General features: G+C 37.1%; 1 protein-coding gene across 15 annotated transcripts in view; it reads left to right on the plus strand.

Annotated features, from left to right (window-relative positions):
- The window catches only part of BBX (BBX high mobility group box domain containing), a 296320-nt gene that overhangs the window by 134058 nt on the left and 134977 nt on the right, over positions 1 to 27285 (plus strand). For 2 of the 15 annotated variants that reach the window (XM_060098751.1, XM_060098757.1), the window contains one exon: positions 16567 to 16684. The exons of the other annotated variants lie outside the window; for them this stretch is intronic. The gene's annotated coding sequence lies outside the window, so the exon portion shown is untranslated. The remainder of the gene's footprint in view (positions 1 to 16566; positions 16685 to 27285) is intronic. 15 annotated transcript variants of the gene reach the window in all.

The following is a 27285-nucleotide window of genomic DNA, read 5'->3' on the forward strand; positions in this document are numbered from 1 at the left end:
AGAGGAATCCCTTTTCTCCATACCCTCTGCAGCATTTGTTGTTTGCGATTTTCTGATGATGCAGATTCTAACCAGTGTGATGTGATACCTCATTGTAGTTTTGATTTGCATTTCTCTAATAATGATAGTGATGTTGAGCAGCTTTTCATGTGCTTCTTGGCCATCTGTATGTCGTCTTTGGAGAAATGTCTGTTTAGGTCTTCTGCCCATTTTTGGATTGGGTTGTTTTTTTAAATATTGAGCTGCATGAGCTGTTTATACATTTTGGAGATTAATCCTTTGTTGATTCGTTTGCAAATATTTTCTCCCATTCTGAGGATTGTCTTTTCATCTTGTTTACAGTTTCCTTTTCTGTGCAGAAGCTTCGAAGTTTCATTAGGTCCCATTTGTTTATTTTCGTTTTTATTTCCATTACTCTAGGAGGTGGGCCAAAAAAGGTCTTGCTGTGATTTATGTCAAAGAGTGTTCTTCCTATGTTTTCCTCTAAGAATTTTATAGTGTCCGGTCTTACATTTAGGTCTTTAATTCATTTTGAATTTATTTTTGTGTGTGGTGTTAGGGAGTATTCTAATTTCATTCTTTTACATGTGGCTGCCCAGTTTTCCCCATACCACTTTTGAAGAGACTGTTTCTTCTCCATTGTATATCCTTGCCTCCTTTGTCATAGATTAGTTGACCATACGTGCGTGGGTTTATCTCTGGGCTTTCTATCCTGTTCCATTGATCTATATTTCTATTTTTGTGCCAGTACTATATTGTCTTGATTACTGTAGCTTTGTAGTATAGTCTGAAGTCAGGGAGTCTGATTCCTCCAGCTCTGTTTTTTTCCCTCAAGACTGCTTTGGCTATCCAGGGTCTTTTGTGTCTCCATACAAATTTTGAAAATTTTTTGTTCTAGTTCTGTAAAAAATGCCATTGGTAATTTGATAGGGATTGCATTGAATTTGTAGATGGCTTTGGGTAGTGTAGTCATTTTCACAATATTGATTCTTCCAATTCAAGAACATGGTATATCTCTCCATCTGTTTGTGTCATCTTTGATTTTTTTCATCAGTGTCTTATAGTTCTTTGAGTACAGGTCTTTTACCTCCTTAGGTAGGTTTATTGCTAGGTATTTTATTCTTTTTGTTGCAGTGGTGAATGGGATTGTTTCCTTAATTTCTCTTTCTGATCTTTCATTGTTAGTGTATAGGAATGCAAGAGAGTTCTGTGTATTAATTTTGTATCTTGCAACTTTACCAAATTCATTGATTAGCTCTAGTAGTTTTCTGGTGGCATCTTTATGATTATCTATATATAGTGTATTTATAGTGTCATCTGCAAACAGTGACAGTTTTACTTCTTCTTTTCCAATTTGTATTCCTTTTATTTCTTTTTCTTCTCTTGATTGTTGTGGCTAGAACGTCTAAAACTATGTTGAATAATAGTGGTGAGAGTGGACATCCTTGTCTTGTTCCTGATCTTAGAGGAAATGCTTTCAGTTTTTCACCATTGAGAATGATGTTTGCTGTGGGTTTGTCATATATGACCTTTATTATGCTGAGGTAGTTTCCCTCTATGGCCATTTTCTGGAGAGTTTTTATCATGAATGGATGTTGAATTTTGTCAAAAGCTTTTTCTGCATCTATTGAGGTGATCATATGGTTTTTCTTCAATTTGTTACTATGGTGTATCACATTGATTGATTTGCATATATTGAAAAATCCTTGCATCCCTGTGATAAATCCCACTTGATCATGGTGTATGATCCTTTTAATGTGTTGTTGGATATTGTTTGCTAGTATTTTGTTGAGGATTTTTGCATCTATATTCATCAGTGATATTGGTGTGTAATTTTCTTTTATTGTAGTATCTTTGGTTTTGGTATCAGGGTGACAGTGACCTTGTAGAATGAGTTGGGGAGTGTTCCTTCCTCTGCAATTTTTGGAAGAGTTTGAGAGGTTGGGTGTTAGCTCTTCTCTAAATGTTTGATAGAGTTCTCCTGTGAAGCCTTCTGGTCCTGGACTTTTGTTTGTTGGAAGATTTTTAATCACAATTTCAATTTCATTACTTGTGATTGGTCTGTTCATATTTTCTGTTTCTTCCTGGTTCAATCTTGGAAGGTTATACTTTTCTAAAACTTTGTCCATTTCTTCCAGGTTATCCATTTTATTGGCAAAGAGTTGCTTATAGTAGTCTCTTATGATGCTCTGTATTTCTGCTGTGTCCATTGTAACTTCTCCTTTTTCATTTCTAATTTTGTTGACTTGAGTTCTCTCCCTCCTTTCTTTATGAGTCTGGCTAAAGGTTTATCAATTTTGTTTGTCTTCTCAGAGAACTGGCTTTTAGTTTTATTGATCTTTGCTGTTGTTTTCTTTGTTTCTATTTCATTTATTTCTGCTCTGATCTTTATGATTTCTTTCCTTCTGCTAACTCTGGGTTTTGTTGGTTCTTCTTTCCTTAGTTCCTTTAGGTGTAACGTTACATTGTTATTTTAGATTTTTCTTGTTTCTTGAGGTAGTATTGTATTGCTATAAACTTCCTTCTTAGAACTGGTTTTGCCGTATCCCATAGGTTTTGGATCATCATGTTTTCGTTGTCATTTGTCTCTAGGTATTTTTTGATTTCCTCTTTGATTTCTTCAGTGGTCTCTTGGTTATTTAGTAATGTATTGTTTAGCCTCCATGTGTTTGTGTTTTTTATGTGTTTTTCCCTGTAATTTATTTCTAATCTTATATATTGTGGTTGGAAAAGATGCTTGATATGATTTCAATTTTCTTAAATTTACTGAGGCTTGGGTTGTTATCCAAGATATGACCTATCCTGGAGAATGTTCCGTGTGTACTTGAGAAGAAAGTGTAATCTGCTGTTTTTGGATGGAATGTCCTATAAATATCAATTAAATCTATCTGGTCTGTTGTGTCATTTAAAGCTTTTGTTTCCTTATTAATTTTCTGTCTGGCTGATCTGTCCACTGGTGTAAGTGAGGTGTTAAAGTCCCCCACTATTACTGTGTTACTGTCAATTTCCTCTTTTATAGCTGTTAGCATTTGTCTTATGTTTTTAGGTGCTCCTATGTTGGGTACATATATATTTATAACTGTTATATCTTCTTCTTGGATTGGTCCCTTAATCATTATGTAGTGTCCTTCCTTGTCTCTTGTAACATTCTTTATTTTAAAGTCTATTTCATCTGATACGAGTATTGCTACTCCAGCATCCTTTTGATTTCCATTTGCATGGAATATCTTTTTGCATCCCCTTACTTTCAGTCTGTGTGTGTCCCTAGGTCTGAAGTGGGTCTCTTGTAGACAACATATATATATGGGTCTTATTTTTGTATCCATTCCGCCAGTCTGTGTCTTTTGGATGGAGCATTTAATCCATTTACATTTAAAGTAATTATCCATATGTGTGTTCCTATTACCATTTTCTTAAGTGTTTTGAGTTTGCTTTTGTAGGTCCTTTCCTTCTCTTGTGTTTCCCACTTAGAGAAGTTCCTTTAGCATTTATTGTAGAGCTGGTTTGGTGATGCTGAATTCACTTAGCTTTTACTTCTCTGTAAAGCTTTTGATTTCTCTGTTGAATCTGAATGAGATCCTTGCTAGGTAGAGTAGTCTTGGTTTTAGGTTCTTCCCTTTCATCACTTTAAATATATTGTGCCACTCCCTTCTGGCTTGTAGAGATTCTGCTGAGAAATCAGCTGTTAACCTTATGGGAGTTCCCTTGCATGTTATTTGTTATTTTTCCCTTGTTGCTTTTAATAATTTTTCTTTGTCTTTAATTTTTGTTAGTTTGATTACTATGTTTCTCGGTGTGTTTCTCCTTGGGTTTATCCTGCCTGGGACTCGGCACTTCCTGGATTTGGGTGGCTATTTCCTTTCCCATGTTAGGGAAGTTTTTGACTATAATCTCTTCAAATATTTTCTCGGGTCCTTTCTCTCTTCTCCTTCTGGTACCCCTATAATGCGAATGTAGTTGCATTTAATATTGTCCCAGAGGTCTCTTAATATTGTTCCATACCAGTGAATTCCACCATTCTGTCCTCAAGGTCAGTTATCCATTCTTATGCCTCAGTTATTCTGCTATTGAATCCTTCTAGTGTATTTTTCATTTTAGTTATTGTATTGTTCATCTCTGTTTATTTGTTCTTTAATTCTTCTAGATGTTTGTTCTTTAATTCTCCTAGGTGTTTGTTAAACATTTCTTGCATCTTTTGATCTTTGCCTCCATTTTCTTTCTGAAGTCCTGGATCATCTTCACTATTATTATTGTGAGTTCTTTTTCTGGAAGGTTGCCTATCTCCACTTCATTTAATTTTTTTCCTGGGTTTTATCTTGCTCCTTCATCTGTTACATAGCTGTCTGCCTTTTCATTTTATCTGTCTTTCTGTGACTGTGGTTTTCTTTCCACAGGCTGCAGGACTGTAGTTCTTCTTGGTTTTACTGTCTGCCCTCTGGTGGATGAGGCTATTTAAGAGCCTTTTGCAAGCTTTCTGATGGGAGGGACTGATGGTGGGTAGAGTTGGGTGTTGCTCTGGTGGGCTGAGCTCAGTAAAGCTTTAATCTGCTTGTCTGCTGATGGGTGTGGCTGGGTTCCCTCCCTGTTGGTTGTTTGGCCTGAGGCAACCCAGCACAGGATGCTGCAGGCTCTTTGGTGGGCCTAATGGCAGACTCTGGGAGGGCTCATGCCAAGGAGTATTTCCCGGAACTTCTGCCAGTGTCCTTGTCCCCACAGTGAGCCACGGCCATCCCCCGCCTCTGCAGGAGACCCTCCAACACTAGCAGGTAGGCCTGGTTCAGTCTCCTATGGGGTCACTGCTCCTTCCTCTGGGTCCTGATGTGCACACTACTTTGTGTGTGCCCTCCAAGAGTAGAGTCTCTGTTTCCCCCAGTCCTGTCAAAGTCCTGCAGTCAAATCCCACTAGCCTTCAAAGTCTGATTCTCTAGGAATTCCTTCTCCCGTTCCCGGACCCGCATTTGGGAAGCCTGATGTGGGACTCAGAACTGTCACTCCAGTGGGTGGACTTCTGTGGTATAAGTGTTCTGCAGTTTTTGAGTCATCCACCCAGCCGTTATGGGATTTGATTTTATTGTGATTGTGCCCCTTCTACCGTCTCATTGTGGCTTGTCCTTTGTCTTTGGATGTGGGGTATCTTTTTTGGTGAGTTCCAGTGTCTTCCTGTTGATGACTCTTCAGCATTTAGTCGTGATTCTGGTGCTCTTGCAAGATGAAATGATAGCGGTCCTTCTAGTCCGCTGTCTTGAACCAATCTCCTTATCTGCTTTTGATTTCGGTTTCCCTCTAAAGCTATTTACAGAATGACTGAAACTCAAGCCTTGTATATGATAAGCTTTAGCAATGTATTTCTTCTGTAGACAGTAGGATCAGTCTACTGATATTGAATTTACTAGTTAAGGACAGTACAAATAAAGTCAGACATAAAGGTGATGGATAAATTATTTTTATACTGAAGTCCATATTCCCTCTGATCTCTATTACAGAGAATTGTGTTTCTCCAGGAAAAGAAATGGATCAAATGGGGTAAAATTTCTCATAACATTTCAGTCAGAATTTCCATACATTTTAATGTAAAATATGTACTGCATTTACTGGATATTCTGTACATACACAGATAAGTATAAATGTATACGAGTATATACATGTAATTTTTTTCAGGTAACCTCTTGAAGAAGCCAAGAGACTTAAGTTTACATTAGAGAGTCTAGTTTGTTGATGGCTATATACTCCAAATGTAGAAACAGTGTCTGGCATGTGGAACTTGTTTAGTGAACATTTGGTGAATTGGTAATACAGGAGTTCACATTTATTAATCATGTATTCCATTGACTTTTATGTTAATAAACATCCCCAGGTCTACCTGGAGGTAGTTGTTCTTCCCAATCTGAGTTCAGGGAGGGGAGTGTTCCTTAAAAATACATCTTTCTGTGCCTTTAAGTTGCAGTTAGTCCTATAATCAATAAATGTTAGTAAGCTTAAGAACTTAAAATAAAGGACTTACCTGGTGGCACAGTGGTTAAGAATCTGCCTGCCAGTGCAGGGGACACGGGTTTGAGCCCCGGTCTGGGAAGATCCCACATGCTGCAGAGCAACTAAGCTGGTATGCCACAACTACTGAGCCTGCACTCTAGAGCCTGTGTGCCACAACTACTGAGCCCGCACGACACAACTACTGAAGCCCGTGTGCCCAGAGCCTGTGCTCCGCAGCAAGAGATGCCAGTGCAATGAGAAGCCTGCTCACCGCAACAAAGATTAGCTCCTGCTCACCGCAACTAGAGAAAGCCCGCGCGCAGCAAAGAAGATCCAATGCAGCCAAAAATAAATGAATACATAAATTTATTTTAAAAATTAAAAAAGAAAAAAAGAACTTAAAATGAGAAGCAAAAAATTTCTGGGTAGCTGTTGGCTCATTTGTAGTGTACATTGAGTCAGCAGGGGTTTATTAAGAGTTGTGAGCCTTCTGCCAAGAACTTCCCTAACACTCCATCAGTGGCCCTGTGAGTGGAGTGACTGTTAAGGTTCTGAGATTTAAGCAAGGCAGACTGGTTCAGGCTGGGCCTAAAGAGATGCTATATGGTACCTGGATTCAGTTAATACGTAACCGAAAGGTTGACTAAAGTCCACATTTAGATGTTTTCTTCTTAGGGGTACTATTTTTAGGATATTTCCATATTCAAATTGATCTATAAAGATGTTAGGGAAGAGCACTGTGTTTTGGTTTTATAGACTTTTATAATTTGCTTAATTTGTTCTGCCTCTGCCATGGTTATATTACTGTTCTTAAAAAGTAGATGAGGTATCTAATTATTTCAGTGTTTCCTTAACTTTTATTGTAAAGTCATTTATTACCAAGCATCTCTTTGAGGCCGAAGTATTCCTCTTCAGGAATGTAATGTTTTAAGGTGTTGAGTTATCATAGGCACATACAGTGTACAGGTTTCTTGAAAGAGCCAGCTAGATGGGGAGGAACTGGCTTCTGAATAAGGCTTAAATAATAAGAAGATACCATTTATGTGGTGAACAGCAAGCATTCTTAGTTTTTGTTTTTGTTTGTTTTTTTTTGCGGTACGCGGGCCTCTCGCTGCTGTGGCCTCTCCCGTTGTGGAGCACAGGCTCCAGAGGCGCAGGCTCAGCGGCCATGGCTCATGGGCCCAGCCGCTCTGCGGCATGTGGGATCTTCCTAGACCGGGGCATGAACCCGTGTCCCCTGCATCGGCAGGCGGACTCTCAACCACTGCGCCACCAGGGAAGCCCAAAAGCATTCTTAGTTTTGCCACACTAATTAGAAGATTAGAGAGAGTGAAACCTACAGAATGTGAGATGTATCCATGTGCAGAGGAGTATATGTCCATCTGTCTATCCAGGCAGCACCCAGATGGGCACAAATTGAAACTGAACCATGCCCTTAATATTGTTTTTGAATATCTGCTATGTTTTCAGCTTTGTTAGAGTTGCCATGTCATCAAATGGGTGTATTATATAAAGAGAAGATAGAGAAAAGTTTGAAATCAGCAGTCACTGTCAATCCCCTGTTTAAATCCCAAACCTCCTCCTATAGCAGTCATTTTGTCCTGCCATTTGATGACGCATACAGTTCATCTTTCAGTTCATTTGGTGAAATGAATACTTAAAGGAATGATAGTTTTCAAGTTCGAAGGTTTAGTTTTTCCTAACATAATGGGTGTTGCTTTTCCTTATTATTCACTGATAGTTTCACTTTTTAGAGAACATAAGATAAATCTATCTTGTTGATGGTAAAGGTGTCCCAGTTATGTCTCTTTTTTATGAAATTTTACCTAATCATCAAAGACATAGAATTTTTAACGATTACTTCTATTATTATAAACTATTCCATACATTAGAGTTTATAATGTGCCTGTGAAAAATATTTTAGAACTTTTACTTCCTAATTCTTATAAACATTCTTATTCTTACCTCTAGATTGTCAACTGCATAATGATCACTATTGCGTCCTGGAGATTCCTATGAATAGGTAGAAACTTAAAGATTTCCTTATAGAAGACACATTTAAATGGATCATTTTTTTCAGCTGTAATTTGATCTCAGAAGCATAGGCTGTGGAGGCAGATGGACTCTACACAAGACTACATCTAACTCAGTTGTTTACTGATTGGGCTGTGAGAAAGTTACTTAACTTCATCTGTGAAATGGGGTGAATACTGACCATGTAAGGTTCTTAAGAGGATTAAAAGTGCTGCAGGGTACACTGCAACTAAGCACATTGGCAGGGTTGCTAAGAAAACGTTTGTACTCACAATGACAGTGGGTCAAAAGTGCCCTTTGACTTTTTTTTTACTGCTTTAACTGTTCCTTGAAATGGAATTTCAAGCATGTTATTGTCTCTATTCAAAACAAGGGAAATGTCATTATACTGCACATCTTATATTAAAAGTCTATAGAATACAGGATTGGCTTGCTTTAAGCCATTAGGAAAGAATAACATTTATTCTTTATATTGTTAGATATCTTAAAATATTTTCTATACAATCATAATAATAGATGTTTGAGTTTAATTATACTTTGCCCAATTTAACTTTGCAATTTTATTAAAGCGTAATCAAAGCTCAAATATATGAAAGTATTAGGACATAAGTCATCTATCATTCAGTGGATTATAGTTATTTCAGGAATATTATCACCTCATACTGTTGGTATTAACAAAATTATCACTTCAAACAACAAGTAAATTATTTAAGCATAATAGTACATTTTTATAATTACACAATTTTCTTCAAAGACTATAATTATTTTAACAAAACAAGGAGCTATATTATAAATTCTTAATGAATTTTAAAGTATGAGAGCTATTTTTGTAAATTGATTATCTCAACCTGATAACTATAAAAAATTTAAAAAATTTTAAACAGCTGTGAACTCATGACCTTAGTCTGTTATTCCATAACTAGAAAAGCAAAATTTCCCTTCATTTTAGGTCATTGGCTTAGCATTTCACAATGAATTGATTCAAGAGAAGAAAGTATTTTTCTTTCTAATAATTTTCATGCACATGAGCACGAAGCAGTACACCTTTGTCCTTTGTCCCTAGTAACTTTTATTTATTAATTTTGAATATCTCTAGTGTATCTAAACTGGTTTTGAAGATAATTTAGGACCATCTATGAAAATACCTTGGTTCCTTCAAAAAGCTGCTCTGTAAGTTAGCACGTATGTATTAGGTGTTTGTGATCTTTTTATAGCAATTTTGCCTTTTCCTAGTCAAATATGTGAACTTTCTAACCATAACAACTATGGATTTTATAGACTTTAGTTATATATTTTTTCAATTATTAGTGTATTGTATATTGAAATTCTAAACCTTTCTGGCCCACCTATAAGAGTGAGGAGTGTTGGCACTCTTTCTCCAGCTCTTGTGTTCCTTTTTAGAACCTGAACTGCCTATAGTAATCTCATTGGAAAAATGTTTTATTTAAAGATAGAGTAGGGCTTCCCTGGTGGCGCAGTGGTTGAGAGTCCGCCTGCTGATGCAGGGGACACGGGTTCGTGCCCTGGTCCGGGAAGATCCCACATGCCGCAGAGTGGTGGGGCCCGTGAGCCATGGCCACTGAGCCTGCGCGTCTGTGCTCCGCGACGGGAGAGGCCACAACAGTGAGAGGCCCGCATACCGCAAAAAAAAAAAAAAAAAGATAATGTAATATACTTTCTGCTCCTCTATTTGTTTATCTGATAAATGTTTACTATGTGCAAAGTGTTGGACACTGTCAAGGTCACGATGTGATAATAGAAGGCAAACTAATTAAGTAGAATAAAGGTAGATAAATAAACCTCATTAAGAGTTCTGAGGAAGATCTAAAATCCCAGGTAGGAATATCAGGGAAGACTACACAGAGGAGTAAATACAGAAGTCTGGAGAAGGCGAATACAGGCATACCTCATTTTATTGTGCTTTTCAGATATTGCATATTTTACAGATTGAAGGTGAGACAACCCTATGTCGAGTAAGTTTATCAGCATCATTTTTTTCCAACAGCATTTGCCCACTTTGTGTCTCTTTGTCACATTTTTGTAATTCTTGCAATATTTCAAACTTTTCCATTATTATTATATTCATCATAATGATCTGTGGTCAGTGATCTTTGATGTTATTATTACAAAAAGTTTATGACTTGTTGAAGGCTCAGATGATGGTTAGCATTTTTTAGCCATAAAAAATATTAAGGCATGTACATTATTTTAGGCGTAATGCTGTTGCACACTTAATAGACTACAGTATAGTGTAAACATACTTTTATATTCACTGGGAAACCAAAAAATTTGTGCAACTTGCTTTATTATGTTGATATTTGCTGTATTCAGGTGGACTGGATCCAAATCCACAATATCTTCGAGGAATGCCTGTAGACTCCTTTTGCCATTTGGATGGGATGTTTGTGAGGGTAAAATGGGAAATTTTGGTCGCAAGCTAGATGTAAGAGGGTCTTAAAAGTCACAGTGAGTTTACTTTTTTTTTCTTAAAGGCAGATAAACCACTGAAAATTTTTGAGTAGACAATATAAATGGGATGGATTGGAAGGGAAAAGAGGTAGGCATTGGAAAGTTTGGTTTGGGGGGCTTTAGCATACATATCCTAGGTAAGAAGAAATTTGTTTTTCTAATAGGATTTGAGAGTTGTAAATAGGACCATCGTGGGAGACATTATGAAGGTTATACCCTGTCTGGATGTATCTTAAAATATTTTGGATTGAGGTATCCAACTCACAAAATCAAATAAATCTTCTCCCAGTTTGCAAGGCAAAAATTAATGGATACTCACTTTTAAGGATTCCTTCAATGATTTTCTCAAATGTCTGATGCCTACTACTATTTAGCCTGTGTGTGTCTGTTTCTGTGTGTTTTTAGTGATTGTAAATTTAGCTTTCACTCTGTTTCTCAAAGAATACAAATCCTGTCTTATCGCTTGAACCAAACTACTAATGTGTAGAATTTAGCAGCAGATTGAACTTGTGTTGGGGATGTAGAAGGAATCATAAGAGGGAAGGAAGTGGTGGAGGTGTGTTGAAAAGGAAGTCAGAGGTAGGTTTTTAATTTAAGTGTAGATGTTTAGATAATCCTACTACCAGATATAGAGAGATAGTAGTAGAAACTGATTTATGGGAGGGGAAGGTGAAGTTTGGGATGGATTGGATTTGAAATGCAGAGAGTATCCATCTGATTATTTATAGGATGCGTTTATGAATTTGATGTGAGTTTGGAAGAGATTCCAGTTGAAGATGGGTATAGCTTAGGAGAGGGATGGAGCTGAAACTTTGAAAATTGGTGAAAGTAGAAAATATGGCTAAGACAGAACCTCTGAAAACACCTACCTACTTGTTAAGAGACGTCTAAAGGAAAGAAGAACAGTCAGGTCTTTGGTGGGAAGAGCAATATAGTGCTAAGGAAGATGGGAGAGTTTTCAAGAAAAGTAGAGACAATTAATGCTTAAAAAAGGTGTTTGGGGAGACTTCCCTGGTGGTCCAGAGGTTAAGACTTTGCTTTCCAGTGCAGGGGGTGCAGGTTCGATCCCTGGTCGGGGAGCTAAGATCCCACATGCCATGTGGCCAAAAAACCAAAACATAAAACAGAAGCAGTATTGTAACAAATTCAATAAAGACTTTAAAAAAAATGGCCCACATCCCCCAAAAAAATCTTTTAAAAAAATTAAAAGGTGTTTGGGTTAGGTGATCCATGGGTCCTTTGGAGAAAGCAGTTTTTAAAATAATTAATTCATTTTATTGAAGTATAGTTGATTTACAACATTATATTGTACAACATAGTGATTCAGTATTTTATACATTATACTCCATTCGAATTTATCTTAAAATATTAGCTATATTCCCTGTGCTGTACAATATATTCTTGTAGCTTGTTTATTTTATACATAATATTTGTACCTCTTAATCCCCTACCCTTACCTTGCCCCGCCTCCCCCTTTCCCTCTCACCAGTGGTAACCACTAGTTTGTTCTCTGTATTTGTAATTATGTTTCTGTTTTGTCATATTCATTTATACTCATTTGTTTTATTTTTTAAATTTCACATAGAAGTGATAATATACAATATTTATCTTTCTCTGTCTGACTTATTTCACTAAGCATAATACTCTCTAGGTCCATCCATGTTGTTACAAATGGCAGAATTTCATTCTTTTTTATGGCTGAATAGTATTCCAATGTGTGTGTGTGTGTGTACACATATATATATATACACACACATATATACCACATCTTCTTTATTCCTTCATCTGTTGATGGACACTTAGGTTGCTTTCATATCTTGGCTATTATAAATAATGCTGCTATGAACATTGGGGTGCAGATATCTTTTTGAATTAGTGTTTTTATTTTCTTGGGATGTATACTCAGGAGTGGAATTGCTGGGTCATATGGTAGTTCTATTTTTAGTCTTTTGAGGAACGTTCATACTGTTTTCTGTAGTGGCTGCACCAATTTGCACTCCCACTAACAGTGTACCAGGGTTCCTTTTTGTCTATATCCTCGCCAACATTTGTTATTTGTAGACTTTTTGTTGATAGCCATTCTGATATTGTGGTTTTGATTTACATTTGGAGAAGCAGTTTTTGTAGAGTAGTCAGGGAAGAAGCCAAGTTGTATATATGTTTTCAATATTCCCCCTTTCATTTCCACTTTCTTGATTCTATTTTTAGCTGAAACTGTTGAGCCACTGTCTTCGTGGAGTAATCTATAATGACTCAAAGCCACTCCCTGGGAGCATAGAACTCATCTTCGATAAATATACTTTTAATATTCTTTTCTTTAAATGTGTTACCTAAGACTGTTTCAAATCAGATCTTATCCAGATGCTAATATTATTTCCTCAGATACACCAAGTGTGACTTCTTTAAAATATCATCAGCAAACATACTTCCTAAATGCCTCACCCGTAGGACTTACATTTATTATAATTGACATTACAGAGGGATAAGTGAATTCCCTGTCATTGCCAGTTCTTCTTTTACTCTAAGTACACTGGTACTTTTAGAAAGGCCTACTGTTTTAATAAAGATCCTGTAGAAAGCTCTTGGGATTAGTAGGGCCACCTGCATATGAAATTTCTAGGTTAGAATCAGATACATAGCCACTTTTGTTTCCATCTGCAGACAATAGTTGTAAGGGTATAAAAGATTCACCCTAAGTAGTAATAATGATTATCACTTTAAAGAACTGCAGTAGTTATTATTTTCATTTCATGTGCTAATTTCTGTATGTGTGTGTGTGCTTATTTTTTTTTCTTATCTTCACAATGACTCTTAGATGTAGGTATCATTACTCTTATATTATATATATGAGAGAACTGAGGCTCAGAACATTTAAATAAATTGTCTGAGCTTCTTGAGTAATTGAAGACAGAGCCAGGATTCAAATCAGCTCTTTCTGACTTTCAAAGACCATGTTCTCTACATGGCCCATGCAGGTTAATGATGTAAATATTTGAAATTTGAGCTTTAACAACCTTGATGGCAACTACTTGGTCCAGTAGAGCCCAATTGGAGCCCAATGCCTTATTACTTTCTTACCTTTTCCTTCCAACTAGGGATGAATAGTTTCATTTGCTTAAACATATCGCCATTCTCTACTGTTGATTGTCAGGCTCTCTTCTGTATATTTAATTCCCTTATTTATTTAATCTTCACATCAACTATTTGAAAGATAGATGTATTTCCCCCTCAATGTTTTATTTTGAAACTTCAAACATATAGCATATGTTCATACTCACCACCTAGATTTAACCATTAACATTTTACTATACTTATTTTATTACATACCTATAATCTGTGCATCCATCATCAGTTCAATTTCTTTTTGATGCATTTAAAAGACATCACTGCAAATCCCCTAATTACTTCAGCATGTATATTATTGATTGTAGCTCAGTATTTATGTATAAGTATTTTTTTTGATGTAAAATTTACATTCCGTGAAATACACAAATCTTAAATATATATTTTCTGGATTTTGATAATCTCATATATGTACCTGTATAACCCAAATACTTATGAAGATATAAAACATTACTATTGGTAGGTGTCTCTCTTTACTCCCATTTTGTACCTGAGGAAACTGAAACACAGAGCAACTAAGTAATCTTCCCTAGGTCATACTGCTAATAGGGGCAGAGCTGCAAGCTCTGGCAGTCTGGCTGTAGGGTTTGTGCTCTTAACCACACCACCATACTGCCTGTGGGTATCCTCACATGTTCAGGTATCCTTTTACATTCATGTGTACAAATGTAATTTTGTTTTTAACATAAGTGTGTAGATACAGAAGTAGTATGCTTAGGATTAGTGAGTGTAGAAATGCTGTTCTAGAAATGCATTGGTTTCTTACAAGAAGTTTACGGCAAGAGAAACTAAGAGGGAAAGAAGTACCCTTCGTCAAAATACTATGGTGAATCTCTGTGTAATAATTGTGTCTTAACTGGCATCCTTGATTAATGTTTCCACATATAAAGTGACAATTTTTTAAAGACAACACTGAGGTTCAGAAAAATCCTAAAGTGCCACTTGAAACAGTTAAAGGTAAATAATGTTCAGGATAGTTTTGTATTAAGCATATTTTGGCTCTGTTTTAATTATTAGAAAATTGTTCATCTATGCGTGGTATATGTAGTACCACTTGCCTTGATACCTCAGACTCCAAAATAATATAATTAAACCAATTTGGGATTTACAGTTGTGAAATTTGTAAAGTTTTTAGCAAAGAAACTGAATGTAATTCTTTGGCCTTTCCAAATAAATTGCATAAAAATATGAATAAAGATTGGAATAAATGATATAAATTTTTTTTGTTTGTAATACTTAGGTGTACCATCCTTATGAGAAGAAATTGTGTTATCTTTCCTGCATTGTGTTCATACCACAAGCCGTATCTTTTTTTTTTTTTTTTTTGCGGTATGCGGGCCTCTCACTGTTGTGGCCTCCCCCGTTGCGGAGCACAGGCTCCGGACGCGCAGGCTCCGGACGCGCAGGCTCAGCGGCCATGGCTCACGGGCCCAGCCGCTCCGCGGCATATGGGATCCTTCCAGACCGGGGCACGAACCCGTATCCCCTGCATCGGCAGGCGGACTCTCAACCACTTGCGCCACCAGGGAGGCCCCACAAGCCGTATCTTAAATTTGACCAGTTCCCTTTGTTCACTATTCAGTTATAAAAAAGCACTGTCATATGTATTTTTAAAAAAACCCTAAGTATTGCTCAAAAAGCTATTAAAAAACACATGTAGTTAACAGAACCTAGCCAGTCGCTAGAGGGCAGAACAGTACTATACTTTAGGCCTGATTTGACAATTTAAAAGATTGCTGAACATGGGAAAATATTGATACACAATTGAATAGAAATTTCTTTGTGGTCTTATTGTCTTGCTGTGAAATCCACTCACATGCTTATTACACGTATATCAAAGGAGCTTTTCTGACAATTACAGAAAATTGATTACAATTGATTGCTTCTAAAAGGGCATGATTACTTAAGAGAGCATCTGAATTCCTCAAGAGAAAATACTAATGGTTACAAAGAGTGGTGCATTAAATCATTGCTACTATATGTAGTACCCTGAAATAGAATTGCAGTATAGACTTTAGGTACGACATTATGAGAGAACATGTTTGAGACAGGTTTACTAGATGTAAGAACTCATTGAAATGTGGAGCTTTTGATCTTTCAGCTGAAATTTGTTGAATCACCAAAACTTTGAAATTACAGTTGCAAAAGCAATGAACTAACTCTAGCTCCTTTTTTAAAAATGTTAAAATTTTGTCAAGTGCCTGTTTGTGTAATTTCCTTTCTGTTTGAAATTTTCTGTCATTCTGATATAGTTTTATTCTGCTTTATTTTTTTTCTGATAGATTTTTTAAAATAAATGAAGCTCTGAAGTAAAGTATCCTAGTGAGTAACCTCAGCTGTTCATTGTCTGAACAGATAGAAAGTTTTATCTTGAATGTGTAGTTTGAACTTTATTTTATAAAAACAATTTGGATTTATATATGATTCATTTCTAATAGAGAACATAGGACATCAGAAAAAGCACTGGAGTTTGGAATCAGAAGATTTGGGGCCCCAATTATCATATTCTTGCTTGTGACCTTGGGCAAGTCACATTACCTCTCTGAAGTAACCAGTTTCTAAACTGAAGAATTAGAAAAATATTTCCTTATTTACAGCTGGGTTAATATGAGAATCATGTTTGTATCTGTGTGTAGGTCTCCAAAGATGCTACCACATAAAGATGAATTTTAATAGATAAAGTTACAAGCTCAGAAAAACCTTAGAAATAACTTTGAAGTGGTCAGTTATATCATAAATTTAGTTAACATGAATGTACCTATTATAGGAGTCAATATTACCAAAAATGTGGTTTCCAACCTAAAACCCAAGTTTGGATTGCTGACCTCTTCCCTGTCTCTGAGTGTCTCTCGTAACTCCTGACTCTTTGACTCCTCTCACTCTGTTCTGTCCTCTGTTTATTTCCATGTTCCCTCTCTCTGTGTTTCTCCTGACTGTCTTTGGTCTCTCTCTGTGTTTTTCTTGTCCCAGGCACCCTCAGGAAGACCCCAAGCCTCTAACGGTACCTGGTATCATCTCCAGCATGTTTGTAGATGTGGAGGAGTCACTGGGACATTGAGAAATACCAGAGGCGAATTGTTCCGCTGTAGTAAGTCAATCAGCATTTATTAAGTGACTACTGTTTATGGAGCACAGTTGATGGTGCTTTGGGCAAAGAAGAATGAGTTAGGGCATAGCTCAGAAGAAATAAACTTGTAAACACTTTTCAGTGGCTCTTGCAGGCTGGACACACATGCAGATGAAAACAACACCGAAGTACAAGGCTGACAAATAATTATATAAGTGAATTGTGTTGTATGTGTGCCGAAGAGGCCCAGAGTTAATGGAGTAGAGAAAAGCAGGTGGTATTAATCAGGTTTCCTGCATGAGTTTAAAATTAGGTTTTGAAGTATTATTGGAAGAAAGATGAGGAAAAAGAGGGTGGAAGTGAGTAATTTCTCACTTGGCAAGCCTGTTTGCTTGCTTGCGAGTGAGTCCCCTGATGGGAGGGCAGTGAAATGAGAATGCTGTGTTTCAGCCTACCAGCAGCTAACTTTCCTTAAACTTCCAGTCTTAGAGAAATTCAAGTTATGAAAAGAAGTACAGCCAAATTGAGAATTTCCATAAACATACTTACATCTGTTGCCAGTTTTAGAATTTATAGAGTTTAACAGTAAATTGTGATTATGAAGTAATAATGAGGTACTGTGACATAAAGTTAATACAAACTGTCAATATTAGAATATGATCTAGGGATGCATTATAAATGCTAAGATGAATTAAAATAGTAAACTTCAGTAATAACAAGTCAGTTATGTGTTTATGTTGGAAATTTATCTGTGCTGTTGTATTTTAGATAGTCCTACCTACGGACGCACCATGGTTTTCAGAGTTGAATATGGTTTGAATTCTACTGCTGCTAACTATGTAATGTTGGGCAATCTACGTAACAGACATCTCAGTTTCCTCCTATGTGAACTAAAAATGAAAATGTTTACCTCAGAGAGTTGCTTTGTGAATTAAAAGAGATAATTTTATAAAGTCCTGAGTGTGTGCTAGGTACTTGTTACTTGCAGATACTTAAAATGTACCTTTAAAATAGTTTGTTAAATATAGTGTTATTTCTGAGAGCTTTTTAGAAATAGAAGTAACCCCATAGTCTTTAGAAAATGCTATATATACAAGGAGTATTTATAACATGTGAATAAGATACAAAGAATAACATTAACATGAATAACTGAGTACCTACCACTAACTTAGGAAATAGAGCTATGCCTGGCCCAGATTCCATCACCTCTCTTTAACTACCACCACTATCCTGAGGGTTGAGTTTATTAATTCCATGTTTTCCTTTATAGTTTTTTCCCACGTTTTATGTATCCCCTACGTTGTTTTGCTTGTTTTTGAATTTTATATAAATAATATACTATATGTTTTCTTTTGCAACACCTATTTTGCCACTCAGCGTGTTTGAGAGATTCATCCTTGCTTATACCTGTAATTCATTTATGATCACAGTAATTCATTTATGATTTCATTGTATGAAAATACCACAATTTATTTATCCACTTTCTTTTGTTGGCTATTTAGATTGTCTCCAGTTTTGTTATGGGAGATAAAACTGCAAAGGAAAAAGTCTTGAGAGTCCTATTCATGCCTCTTTATGCACATACTATTTCTCTAGGATGTATGTTCATGGGTAGAAATGCTAGGTCAATCCAACCTGAAACTCTGTAGGATCATGGCAAATGGATTTACATAGAACTTGTTACATCTTAATCCTCCCTCTAGCTGAGTATAAGTGTTCTCATTCTGTATCTCTTATATAGTTCTTTAAAATGACTAGATTTAAAAAAAATTAATTTTGTAAGTTGCCTGTAACACCATTTTAGCAATAATCCTGATGACCTTTTTAAAATTAGTTTTATCCTTTGCAGCAGCTGCTGTATTTCTTAGTTTTCCAGTTGTCACTCACACCTTTTCTCAAACCCAGTTAAGTCCAGACATCCTGAAATAGCTGGGTATGTTTGCTAGCTAAGTGTTTTCTCCCAGGAAAACTACATCATAATAATGTAATGTTCTCATGTTAAATGGAAGTTGTCAGCTATTCCTGCCTTCTACAGATAGTTTGGGCAGAGAAATGTACACATTTTTTTTTTTTTTTTTTTTTTTTTTTTTTGTGATAACGCGGGCCTCTCACTGTTGTGGCCTCTCCCATTGCGGAGCACGGACACGCAGGCTCAGCGGCCATGGCTCACGGGCCCAGCCACTCCGTGGCATGTGGGATCTTCCCGGACCGGGGCACAAACCCATGTCCCCTGCATCGGCAGGCGGACTCTTTTTTTTTTTTTTTCTTTTTTGTACACATCTTTTACTGATTTCTTTTTTCCTTAATTTGAATTGAGATGGAGAAAGAGTGACCCACAGAGGACTGTTTGCAACCTGTGTTTTGTTCTGTGTTGCACAAGTCCCAAAAGCTCGAGTAAATGACAACTTCTATTTGCCACTCTTTTCCCTTTTCTGTCCTTCACCTACTTCTGTTTTTCTCAGCTATTGGTTCTTTTGGTATCTGATTATACTTGCACAATCCATTCCAATTTCCATATCACAGTTCCTCCTAACTTGGTACTTTGTACTTGGTGGTCTGTGATTTTAGTTGACTGACTTCAGTGTTTTGCCTATTGTCAAACTTGGTACCACTATCTACCACATTCATTTTCTGAGGTTTTCCAGGGGAGTCTTCCAGGTTCAGGTCTAGTGCCTAGTACTTATTAATCAATTGATGTTTATTGAATGAAGAAAGGAAAGATGTAAATGTAGTAAGGACAGAAATGCCTTTTCCCAGCTCAGCAATAATAATTACCCTAAAAGCAGTGGGCAGAAATCATGCATACTCTAAACAGTTCTGCCTGTGGGTAGCTTTGTAAACCATAAGTAGTCATTTCTTCTTGAGCTTCACTCTGGGATTTTGCAAAATGAGAGTGGTAGAACAGTGATCTGGAAGAATCCTTTTGACTCCAACCTTTTTGTATTTTATCTTCAATTGAAATGAAATACAGTTTCTCATGGGATGTCTGGGCACCACTACCAAAGCCTGAATCCATCTACCTTACCGGGCTATGTCACAGCAACCTGCCAGTTATTGTGTCTCATAACCGTAGCAAGTGGGGCATACATCGAACTTCCCTTCATGTTATTTAGCTTTGATTTGCTCTGGAGAAAGAATAGATTTATCTTTCTTTGAGAAAGGATAATGAATTCCTTTAGCTTCCCAATTTCTTTCACCAGGCAGCCCAGGCATTGTTCAGCGCATAACCTTGAGTCCTGGCCTCTTCCTCCTCCTCCCCCACCCAGCCCCTCAGCTGTGAGTGGGGCAGTGCGTCCTCCCTTTGCTACTTGCTGTACCATCTAACTCCACGTCTCCTTTCACATGCCAGCTACCATCTTTGAGTCAGTGTTGGTTTTAAGTTTCGGTTTTAACTGTTGTGGATCCTTGAAGTCAATGGGTCTGTCTTTATCTGGTGCTAGAGGCAAGTTGCCCGTTCCTTTCTCCTGTGGTTTCTCTGCTAGGAACTCCTCAACCCAAGGTAAATGGCGAGTGAGACCTGAACTCCTTCGCTCGCTGCCTTCGCATAGCTGTTGCAGGGACTCTCACTCTAAGATACATCTGTGCTATAACCCCTTTCAAGGAGTTTATCTGACTCTTCGGATTTGCACATGACTAGTGTTTCCTGAACCTGTTACTTGTCCAGAATTCATTTTGTGAGTACCGCTGAACTCTGGATCGGGGGCCAAAGAAGCCAGAGAGCAGACTACACAGGGCAAGGGACACAAACTGTCTTAACTTTCTGTAAATTGTAAACACTGCCCAATCACTCCCTGAGGGTCCTGGCCAGAGAGCTGTCTATTTGAGCATTAACCAAGATTAAGGAGGCTCTTTCTTTCATTAAGGGACACAGAATAATCTAATCTTGTCATGATATTATGGATCTGCTTTGTGAAAAATCCCACGTAAGTCAGGCAAATTTTAGGCTAAGGAGAGTAAGGCAAGCGAAAAGTTTTGTAACTAAAAAAAAAACTGAAAAAGGGAGAAAACTTTTAAAATGAGGATCTATTTTTAATAACATTAACTTAATTCTAAATGGGATTTTAAAAATCTTTTTAGGTTTTTTTTTTGTTTTTTAATGTTAAAATACTCAGTGAAAGACCAGTCGTTAACCTCCAACCTCACCTCCAGCCTCAGTACACACGAAACACTGGAGATTTACTGTGCAATCCTGCCATGAGGACCCAGAAGCCAGGCTACCTGTGATAATTCACCCCTCCTAACCGCTTCCTTCACAGAACTCTACAAAACCATATTACGCCAGATGTTCTGTTCTGAAAGAAGCAGTTTATACCATCCTATCTCTAGAAGAACAGATTAATGTTTGTTCCTCAGGAATACAAGGAGAGAAACATCCTTTTATGCTCACTCTAACTGCCTTTATATTGTGACTTTGGTTAATGTAAAAGGCTTGACCTATTAAGTGTTCACATTAATATTTTAACTTATCAGTTAAAAGTTTCTTTTGTAATACTAATTCACTTAGTATTTTAATTTAGACAGACTTGAAAGTGCATCTGAAAACCTAGTCATTTAGTATTTTAGTTTAATGTCTTTTGAAAAAGAACCATATATTCTCTAATGACTAAGTTGCAGCAAATATTAAAAATACACCATTGTGTTAATAAGTTGGATCATGTTTAAATACAGTAGAAAATTTATAAATGTATATAAACAAGTGATACAAAATTTTCTTTTGGTAGAAACTAGGAAATGCATTTATTACAGATTTTCCACTGAATGGCCTTAACTTGGAAGAGGAATTTTTAAATGCTAAATTAATAAATTTTGAACTGCACATTTAATTTTTACTCTCGGTTTATATTTTTTATACGGCAAAGTTAGTAATACATACAACAGTAAGGTCAAAGTTGAGCTTTATGTAATTACTCATGTAATTATACGAAATACAGATTTATCTGTATTACTAAAAAACATCTTTTTAAAATAGTTCTGAATAACTTCATTCAAATTTAGGTGTTGCTAGAATAGCAATATTCATTTTGTGTGGGAGTTTGTATCTGGATAAGAAAACAGTGAAATGTTCAAATGGGTCTGTAATTTTTTTTTTTTTTTTTTTGCGGTACGTGGGCCTCTCACTGTTGTGGCCTCTCCCGTTGCGGAGCGCAGGCTCCGGACGCACAGGCTCAGCGGCCATGGCTCATGGGCCCAGCCGCTCCGCGGCGTGTGGGATCTTCCCGGACCGGGGCACGAACCCGTGTCCCCTGCATCGGCAGGCGGACTCTCAACCACTGCGCTACCAGGGAAGCCCGGGTCTGTAATTTTGAGGAAAAAGAAGTGAGGAATGAATCTGTTTTCCTGAAGTTAATTTCCATTCATTATCTTAGTTGCAAAATCTACATTTCTGAAAGGCTGACTAGGTTGTATTAAATCTGAATAATAAATCACTGATTCTTTTTTTTTTTTAATAAAAGCAATAGAACAGAAAGCAGAGCAGCAGCACTTTAATACTGATAATTGTTTTGAGGGATTGGGACTCCTAGGAAGCTCACCCGGGCACCGGAATGTTGTTAAATTTCACTAAATATGGTATTGTTCTGTGTCTGTGCCAAACTGTTTCCCCCACAAAATCTTCCTCAGATTCTGTACATTTCTTTTGTGCTTTGCTGGTGGATACTTCACTCCCTTTCCCTGTGCTAGCCAAGCACGGTGTCTTGTTTGAATGATGGCATCATTGCTCTTTGGTTAAGGTCTGTTTTGAGCTTAGGAGAATCTTGGCTGCTGTTTTCAACCATTTATAGTAATTTCTGTTACTTAGCCCTTACACCGGGTAGATGGCAGTGTTACTTTCTGTGAGTTTCAAGCTGCCCTGTAAACACAGGATTTGTGTTCGTCAGTTAGTACCCTGTCCACTGTGAAGGACCTCTCTGGACCTAGGGAAGTCCGTGCCCTGGAACTCTCGAGTCAGAGAATGTCTAGATCTCAGTGCCAGGGCAAGAGTGAGTGAGTCTGATTTTTCACTGAATGGAATCATCCAGTCAGCTGTTCTCTCGAGATTAAAGCTCATCAAGACAGCCTTTCTTCTGCTCTTACTGGAGCTTACTCAAGGATTGTTTCTTTTTCCTTCAAACTTTAAAAAATGTGCCAGAGATTTTTTTGGTGGGTCTGTGTAAAATTATTTGCATTTAAATAATTTCAAAGACAGTTTTCGTTGAGAGGTTCTGGCTCTTTTACCCTTTGTACTTAGTAAGGATGGTGAAATTGCGATGGGGTTGCGTTCTCCTGTTTCTCCCTTTACATTTTTCTGGGGACTTCAGAGACCCATAGGGATACCCACCCTTCCTCATCCCCCTCCTCCATTTAGAGTTTACAGTTATGAGGAGGATGAACCTGGACAAGTTTATCTTACAGGATTTAAGCCTATCATTTTCAATGGGGGACTCTGTGTAAGACTCACTGTCTGTAGTTAAGAGGCTACTGATGATGATGATGCTGTGGATGTATCTGTAGTGGAGGTAAAACGATAAAGAGGCTAAGAGTAACAGATTTAAAATAATCATTCAAGCCAATAACAGAAGAGGGTCACAAGGAAGTTTATGGCTCATGCTGTAGGGAACTAAGAAATTTGGAGGAAGGGGCTGTTATTTCCACCTGCAGGGAGAGGAAGAGAGAAAGGGGCATTTTAAATAAGGGATCCCTGGGCAAATAAAAAGAGGCAAGGAAGTACTCAAACGCAGGAAGCTGGGCCTTGAATACACCTCCTGAGGTATTGGATATAGAGAAAGGCAGTGGAAGTTTGGGGCCAGATTTTGGTGAGAGTTGGGGTGAGGCAGGGAGGGCACAAAAAAAAGATGTGGAATGCCTATCTGAGGAATTAAATTCCGGGACTAGACTGTGAAGTCCCACAGAGTTCGGATTCAGAGAATGGAAGGCTTAAAGCATGACTCTGAATAAATCTACTGATACAGATTAGTTTGGAAATGGAGATGATCACTTAGAAGTTACATAAGCATCTCTTGGGGTGAGGGGGTGCCAAAGGGCTTGAAAAAAAGAGAAAATACATCCTGTCATGCTTTTTTTTACAAGTAAATATTTAAGGCAGCATATGTGAGGCATTCTAAAAGGGATTTTCTGTACTATCTGTTTCCATTCTTACCATCCTGTGAAGTAGCTACTAGCCTACTTTTATAGATGAGTGAACAGAGAGGCCCTTAAATTAGACAACTGGTAGTGGTAAAAATTCATAGCCAGGCCTATCTGGCTGCCAAGTCCAAGCCTTTCCTACTCCCTTGCTCTGACTCATGAACCATGAAATGGAGAACAGATGAACTTTTTATTCCTTATTTGATTTGTCATAGACTCCTTTCTTAGGAATTATTAAATGGATCCAAATTAGGATGATATTCATGCATATTCATATACACATAATTGTATGTATGTCAGTACCCCTGAATTTGAGTTTGATAAAGGTGTTATATGTTAGACTTAGCTATTTCTCAATCACAGCATTTGAGAAAAATGCTCTTTTCTGATAATTTAGAGAAAAACGTCAATTGACAAAATTTGGGTCAGTGATATATTTTATATCAATTTAGAATAAATAGGAAGAGATATTTCCCACCAAATAGTAATTTTGGTGTATAGTGAATGAAATCAGTGTCCCAGTTTCCTAGAATAAAATTTACAGGATAAACTGGAACAGTTGTTTAGAAAAGAATGTTTTGGTTAATTTTTCTTACTCATTGAAAGTTAGCTAGAAAAGTTTTAATATTTGTAAATACATTGTAGAAATGTTAGTACACAACTGAATTTCTTATTAATAGTAAGTGAAGCTTATATTTTAATGGGAAGATGAGCTTGGTGTCATCACTCTAATGATTAACACTTATTTCACAGTTTTTTTTAAAATTACTTTTTAAAAAAATTTATTTATTTTATTTATTTATTTTTGGCTGCGTTGGGTCTTCTTTGCTGCGCACAGGCTTTCTCTAGTTGCAGTGAGTGGGGGCTACTCTTTGTTGCGGTGCGCAGGCTTCTTATTGCAGTGGCTTCTCTTGTTGAGGAGCACGGGCTCTAGGTGCACGGGCTTCAGTAGTTGCAGTATGCAGGCTCAGTAGTTGTGGCTCCCGGGCTCTAGAGCACAGGCTCAGTAGTTGTGGCACACAGGCTTAGTTGCTCCACCGCATGTGGGATCTTCCCGGACCAGGGCTCGAACCCGTGTCCCCTGCATTGACAGGCGGATTCTTAACCACTGCGCCACCAGGGAAGCCCTATTTCACAGTTTTAAATATTTATAGTATGTAGAAGAGGTGGGAGGTTTGAAGAAGTAGGTGGTACAGACATCCAGTGAATTGCCCATTACCAATACCAACACCAACAACCTCTCCACCTCCTGCCTAAGACATTCTGGAAGGTTGTTTTTTGTTTGTGTGTTTTTGTTTTTTAAGCTGATGTTAGCTTGTTTATATAATTCCTGACTTTTTCTAAAAGCTTTTTTCTAAAAGGTTCCCCCCTCCCGGCCCATGTGGTCAATCAAGGAATATCGGTTAGTTGCTTTCTGGTTAAATGAGATTTACATATATATATTTCATTTGCTGTTTCATCCTCCAGCTGTGCTAAGTGGAGGCTTTTTTTGGGGGTGGGGGAATCCTAATTTTTCTCTCTGTATAACCTACATTTCATTCAGCAGAAATAGTTTTAGTTTCACAGACAAGAAGCGGCTGTCTGAAATATGTTCATTGACTCAGCTGAGTGTTTGCAGTTGCCCAACAAAAAGTTCTTTGATTTGGGTAGTGTAAAGAAATAAAAATAAGCATTCAGATTAGGTTTTGGCTGCTGTAATAAGAACTTCTGTCTATAACTTGAAGTCTTGAAATTCATATGTAGTGTAATCTCATGTTAAAATTTGGACAAATTTGAGCCTAAGCACCAATGAGACTGTTAATAAGAAGTCTTAAGTGATAATATGCTCACTATTTTTCTCTTGAATTATTTCTTTGATCCTCAAAGGAAAACATTGAATCTTCATCTCAAGGTTGATATGACAAGGGATATATCTCAATACTGTTCACAAGATGGAAGAAAATTGTAATTTTGTATGTGTGCTGTTTGGTAAAAAGCAATGAATGCTTTAGTTCACCAAAGAAAATCGATCCGAAGAATGAAATGGACAAAACCGGAAACAATATATATTGAGAATGATATCCCCAAAGACTTTTAGGAACTGTAAAATTGAGTGCAGTGGTATAAAACTATTCACACATCTTATTAGAACCATCTAGGACTGCAAACTGATTGTCTCCTTGAGAGACTGTTGCTGTAAATACTTAGGGAGAAATAGTGTTGATATGTCTCTGGCATAACTAAATATTCACAATGGAAGAGTGTATTAAAAGAATAAATTGTATTTCAGTTAGAAATCCAGGTTACTTTTATGATTCTGTTTTCTGAGATCCTTTTCTTGAAAATCATATATCTTCAAAGTTTTCACTTGTGACTGTTCATCCCTGATAGGCACAAATTATGACCATCGACAAAACTCATTATTAAAACGTGGCAAATTGGAAATGCTGCCTCCTGCCTGATGACTTTTAGATGAAATGTAATCTTATGTCTGGAATGTTGAATTGAGAAGTAGAGCAGATGTCTGAGAGTTATTTATGTGAAACCTTAAGGATCTCTTCAGCTTAGCTCCTCAAGTGTAAAATAAGTGCATTAATTATTTTATGTATTCTTACATAATTCTTAGTTCAGGTTATTTAAGAAAGATTGTTCTTATTCTGAAATTACAATTTGAAAAGTAAGTATTGGGAGGATTTGACCTATTAGTAGAAAGGTCCTAGCTACTTTATAGAGACATATAATGCATTAATGGTATTTTAAGTTAAAGAAGATCTAGGATAATATGATTGCAGTTTTCAAGCATAGTTGAATGTGGCATTTCATGGAAAAAACCTAGGTTGAAAATGTTGTGTAGTCCAGGTAGAAACTTCATGGAACGTTTACAGTGTTTTTGAATTTGTGATGTGCTGTACTGTCACTAGTTCCTTGAGATAGGATACACCCTCAGTGTAAGGTGTGAATCATTTAGAGGTTGAAGTAGGGGGTGGTGTAAAAAGCAGCTACAACATAGACAATGGTTTTTTTTTGTTTTTTTTTTTACTAAGTTCTGTCGTCTGTTGGAATATGGTATGGTGAGTTAATCAAACCTTTCCAGGATAATATTATGATCTTATGAATTTTCTCATAGGTCTGAATTCCTTCTTAGATCTCATATATTGTTTTGCCTTTTTTTCAAGGTGGTTGGCAAGGCAGTGGATGCATTTGTTTTGAATGTTGAATGGCTGTTGATCATTTTAATGAAACAAATTTAACGACGTGAATTTTTTTTTTAATAATTTTTTAAAATTTTTATTTATTTTTATTTTTGGCTGTGTTGGGTCTTTGTTGCTGCGCGTGGGCTTTCTCTAGCTGCAGCGAGTAAGGGCTACTCTTCGTTGCTGTGCGCGGGCTTCTCAGTGCGGTGGCTTCTCTTGTTGCGGAGCATGGGTTCCAGGTGCACAGGCTTCAGTAGTTGTGGCACGTGGGCTCAGTAGTTGTGGCTCGTGGGCTCTAGAGCGCAGGCTCAATAGTTGTGGCGCACG

This window comes from Mesoplodon densirostris, chromosome 5 (assembly GCF_025265405.1).
Source record: "Mesoplodon densirostris isolate mMesDen1 chromosome 5, mMesDen1 primary haplotype, whole genome shotgun sequence".
NCBI classification, from domain to species: domain Eukaryota; kingdom Metazoa; phylum Chordata; class Mammalia; order Artiodactyla; family Ziphiidae; genus Mesoplodon; species Mesoplodon densirostris.